Source organism: Phycodurus eques, unplaced genomic scaffold (genome assembly GCF_024500275.1).
Source record: "Phycodurus eques isolate BA_2022a unplaced genomic scaffold, UOR_Pequ_1.1 contig_135, whole genome shotgun sequence".
In the NCBI taxonomy this organism is placed as follows: Eukaryota; Metazoa; Chordata; class Actinopteri; order Syngnathiformes; family Syngnathidae; genus Phycodurus; species Phycodurus eques.
The window spans coordinates 53,994-62,978 of NW_026904132.1; the positions used below are offsets into that span (position 1 = coordinate 53,994).

An 8,985-nucleotide genomic window follows, 5' to 3' on the forward strand; every position below is an offset into this window, starting at 1 on the left:
CCACTATCTGTTCCTCCAAGTTCCTTTTTTGGATGCCGTACTTACCCATTACTTCTTCATCACCCCTATTTCCCTGACCAAAATGTCCATTACAATCTGCACCTATCACGACTCTCTGTCTGGGATGCTCAGAACTACTTTGTCTAGCTCCGTCCAGAATACCTCTTTCACCTCTAGGTCACATCCTACCTGTGGGCCATAGCCACTAATCACATTACACATAACACCCTCAATTTCAAGTTTCAGCCTCATCACTCGATCTGATACTCTTTTCACCTCCAAGACATTCTTAGCCAACTCTTCTTTTAAAATAACCCCGACTCCATTCCTCTTCCCATCTACACCATTGGAATATAATTTAAACCCATCTTTAACCCACAGTAGTTGAATTTAAGACGTTGCTAACCCTGGCCACGACCGACACTACATAATTCTTTGGATGAACACACATTTGTTTGGCAAAGCTTTAAGACAGATGCCATTCGTGACACAACCCTCTGTATTTACCCAGGGTTGGGACCAGCCGACAGTTTTCACTGGCTTGTGCCCACCAATGGGCTACATTAAGAGAGGATCAAACCCAGGTCAGTGCAAATCATAGTCAATATTGAGCAACACATGACCAAACAGGTTTAAAGATTAATGTTCCCTGACCGGGAATCGAACCCAGGCCACGGCGGTGAGAGCGCCGAATCCTAACCACTAGACCATCAGGGACTTCTGGTGCAGGAATTTCTCATTTTGGCAACACCTTTCTTTCCAAAATGAGAAATAAAGTACAATTTTGTGTGACAGAAGTGAAATATTTAGGTCATATCTTGACGGCAAGTGGGCGTCATGTGGACCCAATGAGAAAAGAAGCCATCTTGTCAGCTCCACAACCTGAAACAAAACGACAGATGATGTTTTTTTTTTTGCCGGGGGGGTGTGTGCAATTCATGCAGGAGTTGGGTAGCTAATTACGCAGAGGTAGCAACATCGTTGCAAATTTTATTTATGAAACACCAATGACAATGACGGACAAAACTCCAATGGACAGAAGGCTCACGAATTGCTGTTGAGCTCCTGGCAAGGACAATCAAGCCCGCGTGTTTAACGAGTAGTGAGGATATTACCGGTGACGACTATAAAAAATATTAGTCAACCTCTGTTGTCTGAAGCTAGCAGGTAGGAGAGGGTGGGGGGATGCAACGTATGTTTTATAAAATATTCGTCGTGGATCTATTATTACACTTCACTAACTGGCCCTGCTAATTATCTTGGAGTAATGGAATGCGTATATATTGTGCTGTTTCTGTAAGGCAGTGGTGTCAAACTCATTTTTGTCGCAGACCACATTGTAGATACGGTTTTCCTCAGAAGGCCATTATGATTGGAAAACCATATCAATGTCAATATCATATCACAGCGGTCATCGAATCAGTCCTGTGTTCTTCCATCACAGTCTGGTTTGGTGCTGCTACAAAAAAGGACAAACTCCGACTGCAACGGACAATCAAAACTGCTGAAAGGATTGTCGGTACCCCCCTACCCATCATTGAGGACTTGCACGCTGCCAGAACTAAGACAAGGGCGTGCAAAATCCTCTCGGACCGTCTGCACCCCGGTAATTTTGGAAAAACAAAAAGCACTAACCAACCATTCTGGCAAATGATAATAATGGAAAATGCATTCACACTTTATTTGAATAAAATGCAAATGACAGGTTGGATTGACACTCGGTTTACTTGCTACTTCTGATGTGTTTTGAAAAATGATGAAAATCTTATTGTAATTGAACAACCACACCTCATTTATGCATGTTCTTATCATATTTATTTGTACTCACTCACTCGTCACGATGTGTGACATCATAGTTAAGGAGCTCTGAGTAGCTTGGGATGTTCAAGTTGCCATCTGTCCAGGGTGAGACACTTTCCAGTCTGCCTGCTCGATGCTCTCTTTGACTACTTTGGTCTGTCTTAGTATCAGAATCAGAATCAGAATAATCTTTATTTGCCAAGTATGTCCAAAACACACAAGGAATTTGTCTCCGGTAGTTGGAGCCGCTCCAGTACAACAGACAGTCAATTGACAGGACACTTTGAAGACATAAAGACATTGACAAAAAACAATTGTGCAAAAAGATGCAGAGTCCTCTAGCACTTAGAGCAGTTCGAATGACAAATATTGCAATACTCCGGTGCAATGACCATTGTGCAAAGGGCGCTGAGACTTCAAGGAGTGTATGCGGCTTAAAGTGACGAGTAGTGCGATCATCTGGGACAATGTTGGTTGTGCAAATGTTACAGATACTCCTCAATCAGTGTGCAAATGGAGCAGATGCTACTCTGGCATGAGTGGCCAGTATATGCAAATAGTGCAGCATGGCGAGACAACTACAGTGAGTGCACGAGTAATACATAATTGGCCCCACAGAAATGTGACAACGAACTCAAGTCAAAAAATTGCCAGCTTGTTGTAATGGAATAATAGGTTAGGTGTTTAAGAAGTTGATCGCAAGAGGGAAGAAGCTGTTGGAATGTCTACTAGTTCTAGTTTGCGTTGATCGGTAGCGCCTACCTGAGGGAAGGAGCTGGAAGAGCTGGTGACCGGGGTGCAGACGGTCCGAGAGGATTTTGCACGCCCTTGTCTTAGTTCTGGCAGCGTGCAAGTCCTCAATGGTGGGTAGGGGGGTACCGACAATCCTTTCAGCAGTTTTGATTGTCCGTTGCAGTCGGAGTTTGTCCTTTTTTGTAGCAGCACCAAACCAGACTGTGATGGAAGAACACAGGACCGATTCGATGTCCGCTGTGTAGAACTGTCTCAGCAGCTCCGGTGGCAGGCCGTGCTTTCTCAGAAGCCGCAGGAAGTACATCCTCTGCTGGGCCCTTTTGAGGACGGAGTTGATGTTGTTCGCCCACTTCAGGTCCTGAGAGATTGTAATTCCCAGGAACTTGAAGGTCTCGACGGTTGACACAAGGCAGCTGGACAACGTGAGGGGCAGCTGTGGCGAAGGATGCCTCCTGAAGTCCACGATCATCTCTACCGTCTTGAGCGTGTTCAGCTCCAGGTTGTGTCGCCCGCACCACAGCTCCAGCCGCTCCGCTTCCTGTCGATATGCAGACTCGTCACCGTCCTTGATGAGGCCGATGACAGTGGTGTCATCTGCAAACTTCAGGAGCTTGAGAGTCGGGTTCGCTGAGGTGCAGTCGTTCGTGTAGAGAGAGAAGAGCAGCGGAGAGAGGACACAACCTTGGGGCGCCCCAGTCCTGATGCTGCGTGTGGATGAGGTGGCCTCCCCCAGCCTGACCTGCTGTGTCCTGCCCGTCAGAAAGCTGTAAATCCACTGGCAGATGGCAGGTGAGACGCTGAGCTGGAGAAGCTTGGTTGAAAGGAGTTCAGGGATGATGGTGTTGAACGCTGAGCTGAAGTCCACGAACAGGATCCTCGCGTAGGTCCCTGCACTGTCGAGGTGTTCTAGGATGAAGTGCAGTCCCATGTTGACTGCATCATCCGCAGACCTGTTCGCTTGGTAGGCAAACTGCAGGGGGTCCAGCAGGGGACCTGTGACACTCTTGAGGTGGTCCAGCACGAGACGTTCAAAGGACTTCATGACCACAGATGTCAAAGCGACAGGCCTGTAGTCATTCAGACCAGAGATTGCAGGTTTCTTGGGGACTGGTATGATGGTGGAGCGTTTGAAGCAGGATGGAACTTCGCACATTTCCAAAGATCTGTTAAAGATCTGAGTGAAGACTGGAGCGAGCTGGTCCGCGCAGACTTTGAGGCAGGATGGGGACACATGGTCCGGTCCTGTTGCTTTGTTAATCTTCTGTTGTTTGAAGATGCGTCTCACATCCTGTTCATGGATGGTTAACGCAGAAGTCAGAGGTGTGGTTGTGGTCGCGGGTGCGGCCGGGTGGGTGTGTGGAGTGAAACTGTCCTTTTCAAATCTGCAATAGAAGGTATTCAAGTCGTTGGCTAGTGTGCTATTGTTCTCAGCTTGGGGGGATCGTCGCTTGTAATTAGTCAGCGATTGGAATGCACGCCAGACTGATTTCGAGTCGTTCGCGCTAAACTGTTTTTCCAACTTTGCTGCATAGATCCTCTTTGCAATGTTAATTTCTTTAGTAAGCAGGTTTCTAGCTCGATTATACAGGGCCCTGTCCCCGCTCTGATATGCATCTTCCTTAGCTTGGCGAAGCTGCTTAAGTTTAGCAGTGAACCACGGCTTGTTGTTGTTGAATGTCCGAAATGATTTTGTTGGTACACAAACCTCTTCACAGAAACTGATATAGGATGTGACAGTGTCCGTATATTCATCCAGGCTGCCAGCTGAATTTTCAAAGACACTCCAGTCTGTGCAGTCTAAACAGCTTTGAAGTTCCATCTTGGCTTCATTGGTCCACTTTTTGACTGTTTTCACTGTAGGCTTCGCACATTTAAGTTCTTGCTTGTACGTCGGTATTAAGTGAATTAAGCAGTGATCAGACGATCCCAGGGCTGCACGAGGTATAGCACGGTATGCGTTTTTTACCGTAGTGTAGCAGTGGTCTAAAGTATTATTTTCCCTGGTAGGACAGTCGATGTGCTGCTTGTATTTAGGGAGTTCGTGGTTGAGTTTAGCTTTGTTAAAGTCCCCGAGAATAATGAGGGGTGAGTCAGGGTGTTTTTTTTCAATTTCGTTTACTTGTTCGGCGAGCGTTAGCAATGCGACGTTCGTGTTAGCTTGCGGCGTAATATAGACTCCAGCCAGTATAAACGATGCAAACTCACGTGGCGAGTAAAATGGGTTACAGTTCAAAAACAGCGACTCCAAATGCGGGCTGCAGTGTGTGCTGAGCACCGTGACGTCCGTACACCATTTTTCGTTTATATGGAGGCATATCCCGCCGCCCTTCGTTTTTCCCGATGATTCCATGTTGCGGTCCGGTCGATGAATGTTGAAGCCGGGAAGCATGACGGCGCCATCGGGTACAGCGTCGCAAAGCCAGGTCTTCGTGAAGCACATGGCCGCGGAACGTCCGAAGTCTTTAACAGAAGATGAAGCTCGTCCATTTTGTTGGGTAGGGAGCGTACATTCGCGAGGTGGATCGACGGGAACGCCAATCTGTGTCCTCTCTTGCGGAGTTTCACTTGAATGCCGGCTCGTTTTCATCTGTGGCGCCGCTTCCGCATCCATGCGCCGAAAACCGCGGACGCCGCTCCGGTGAGTAACTCGGGGAAAAAACTGAGCGGATTTTCGAAAGTTGGTGACAGAAAGTCCGGAGTAGCCTCCTTGATGGTTTGCAGGTCTCCCCTTGTGTAAGTGAGTCGTGTAAGGTCTCCAAAGACGGACGAAAAACACAAAAACAAAGACAATACTAGAGAGCGCGTTACCGAGGCGACCACACTGGTAGGCGCCATCTTGAATATGATTGAACTTCGACGATACCAATACCACCGGATCGTATTACTATCCCAAAAAAAGTAACTCATCTTTATCACTTCGGCTTAATACCAAAAACAAATCCGTACGGTCCTAACAAGGATTGTTAAATCTACTCGGTCATTAATAAATGCAAACGATTTTTAAGTGATGAAGCTGCTGTAAAAATGGAGTACTCATTTTAATTACCGTTTCACTCGGTGCGGTTACTCATCAAGGGATGATAAGTGAGGGCAGACCGGATTGGCTCCGTAAAACTAAAGGCAGTTAGCACACCTAGGGGAATTCATCTCGACACCGGCTTAACAGCTCCTTGTCCCCTCGCGCGTACTGTGTTGGGGAAAAAGTGGGGAGCTTGACCCTTTAAACAGAGAGTCTGTCAGGACATTTCTCCCGATTAGTCCTGCGGGTAAGCGAAATCTGACATGTGGCGCCCAACGTGGGGCTCGAACCCACGACCCTGAGATTAAGAGTCTCATGCTCTACCGACTCTACTGGGCTAATTATTCTTTCCAAGGCCTTTTTGATGCAAATAAATTAACACTATAATGAAGCCAATCAGTGCAATACATGTGCCGACTGCTGCTACAATTACATTGTACCTGTTCTCCTTCTGTAGCTGTGTGTCTTCTGGAATGAGAAAAGTTGCAGAGGAGCCGCTACTGTCAAAGCCACACGTGTAGTTGTTTTTCAGCGATGATGCCACTCTTATCTGAGTGGTGATTCTGAAAGTGAGTCCTATGTCAACACAACGGTGGTGCTGGCGTTGAGATCTCGCTGATGAGTGTCCTCCCAGGTCACTGTAAATACCGGGTAGCTCTCGGACTGGCAGGTTAGCACGAGCTCGCCTTCTGTTGCTGATTTGTAAATGTTTTTGGTGACCGTTTTATAAGGTGCAGTCACAGATAACTTAATATCCTTATAGTCAGACCTGCTTTTTGTCCCTATTACACACTGGTAGGTTCCCGTGTCATTGATGCGTAGCCTGGACACTTGCAACTTGGCCCAGCCATCTTTAATCTGCTCGGTAAGAAGCCTGGCACGACCCCGGAAGTCTGAATGTTGTGAGGAGGTTTGTTCCTGCCCTTTTTCCATTTGGTACACTTCCCGAGACCGAGCCGGTGAGGTCCAGTGCCAGGACACCTCCAAGTCCTTGTAGGGAGGCTGAGACAAAGGAAAGAACCGGCAGCCCATTAACACGTCTCCACCCAACTCGGCTTTATATGAGGTCCGCTCCGCAGTGGTGGTTAACATGACTTGGAGACATGGCTGGAACATGACTTGCAAAATAAAGATATTGGTCCACTTCATTTAGATCTTTTATATTTTCTTCCGTAAAAATAGTTATTTTACCTTCTTCTGCTTCCTTTGTTGGGGTATTTTGCTCCTTTCTCATAGCTTGAATATTTGTCAGGTCTACGGAGTCCATCGGGCAAATATTCTTTTCAGCAATCCAGTTGTTCTATCACATCCAATTTATGGGATAGGTAAGTCACATCGGCAGTTAGAGCGAACAGCTTCCCAGTAGTTCTTGGTATGAATTCTTCCAATTTATCGAGAAGGGCTTTTTGTTCTACAAATGCTGCCTGATGTTTCAACACAAGAGCTGTAATCTCCTCCTGTCCTTTTTGTACTACTTGTAGTGCTGTTAATGTGAGCCTTAATGCAGCTGCTGTATTCGTCGCTTGTTCCTCCAATGCAGCCGTACGAGCTCTCAGGGCATTCGGCTGATCCATTCTTCTCTTTCCTCGTTCTGCGGGGTGAGACTGCGCAGTTCTCAGTTCACTTGCTTCAATCCCACTGTATGTTTACTCTCACATTGGCCCCACCCCCTGAAGGGGGTGTTCCTTATAATTCAATTGTCTTTAATCTAATTATCTCTTCTTTATCGTATAATTCTTGCAACGCCAACAACACCTTTCCCAATACGTCTTATATAGAAACCTTTTTGCATTTTCTAAGTAATTTTAATTCTCTTTCGAAGAGGAAGATGACTCTTCGATTGGTCTATTCCACAGATGAGAGAGCCATACCTTAACTACTTTGTCACCACCATCAATCGTTTGTGTGCGGCGGCCTTCCTCTGGTTCTTGTGCCTCCTTCTCTGGGGAAGCTTTCCCCTCTGTAGGCCGTCATCGCCCACTCCTTCTGATCTTCTCGGGCTCCCAGTCTTCATCATCTTTTATAGCGTTTTTTTTCCGCTTTCATTACTTGTCCTATTTTCTTCCATCTCGTACTTCCATAACTTTTGGGCCATTTTTCGTTATATCTTGGGCATCCTCTCAGAGACTGATGTTTTGTCCTATTTGGCAGTATATGCCCGTCCCCATTACAACCATGGTGGGGGCACCTTTTTCTCCTTAATTTAAGGCGTTCTTTTAAACTATTAATCTCTTTGTCGCTACCATCTGAGTCGTTTGAGGCAGTTTCGATCGGCTCTTGCCAATTTTCTAATTCCTCTGTTGCCGCTTCTGCTAGCGTTAATAATTTTGTTTTTCCACTTAAACCACTTAAGACCCTCGTCGGGCTATCACTTTGATCTCTTTCCTCTCTTCTGACAGTTGTTCTCAATGACAACTTCATTCCTAGGGAGTATATTCCTTCATAAGGTACCAAGGCTACCATAACCCTGACTTCGACCCAACTGCTGTCTGGGCTGGAAGCACCAGATGAGGTGTCATGGGACTCATCTGTAGTGTAGCAACTTTCTCTTTATACTCCATCTTCTTGGTGGCTTTGTCCAACAACGTTCGATAGGTATACAAGCCGTTTCCTCCTTCTTCTCGCTCGTGCGGAGCGTTGGGTAAGGGGGTTACTGGGATGCGTTCATTGGCTAAAATGTTACCTATTATCACTTCCCAGGATGTTCCAATCCTTGAGGTGTACAGTGGATCCAATTGCATCTTTGGTACTGATTGTTCTATTAATTATGCGGGGCGTTCGTTTTCTGCCCGCTCCAGCCAATTCGTGTTGAGTGAACTCGAAAGTCCCAAATCTAGTCTTTCTTTGCTTATCTCCGTTTTTGTAGGGTGAGTTAAAATGGGAGGCAACCGGCTTATTGGTGTCTCCGCTTTTGGTTACTTGCCATCCCTCGGCTTGACCAGCTAACACCAATGTTCCTGCCTGGACCCTATTCCAGCAGTGGTCACAATATAGTAGCATTGTTCCATTCCACCAACATTCACAGTTTTTCTGTCCTTCATTTTCTTGTGGGTTCCAATCCCATTGGGCATAGAATTTTAATCGAGGCAAATCTCTCACTCTGCAAATTTCGCAAATGTAAGCATCAAGTACCTTTGCTGGTCCCAAGTCTTCCAAGGTCGGGGATCCGGCGATCCAATCCCGGCTTGTCCCATGTCTTCTGTTCGCCTGTGTTTCGTTTTTTCCGCAGGAGACACAGCCTTGATTCACTTGGTGCCAACACAAACTCTCTATCCCCTTGGATAGATATCCTCTTCTAGCATTCTCCAAAAGTTTAAATGCTCTTCCAGCCATTATTCCACTCGTAGTCCTCTGTGTGACCACAACACCCTTTATCATGGCCAACTTAACAAAAGGCGGAACTTCTTCTTCCA

General features: G+C 46.5%; 1 non-coding gene and 1 pseudogene across 1 annotated transcript; both read right to left on the minus strand.

Moving 5' to 3' along the window:
- Nucleotides 1–645: 645 nt before the first annotated feature.
- On the minus strand, nt 646–717 carry trnae-cuc (transfer RNA glutamic acid (anticodon CUC)). The gene has a single exon. It is a non-coding gene; the product is annotated as a tRNA-Glu (tRNA).
- A 5,192-nt stretch (nt 718–5,909) lies between these two features.
- On the minus strand, nt 5,910–6,721 carry LOC133398426 (programmed cell death 1 ligand 1-like; annotated as a pseudogene).
- Nucleotides 6,722–8,985: the final 2,264 nt, after the last annotated feature.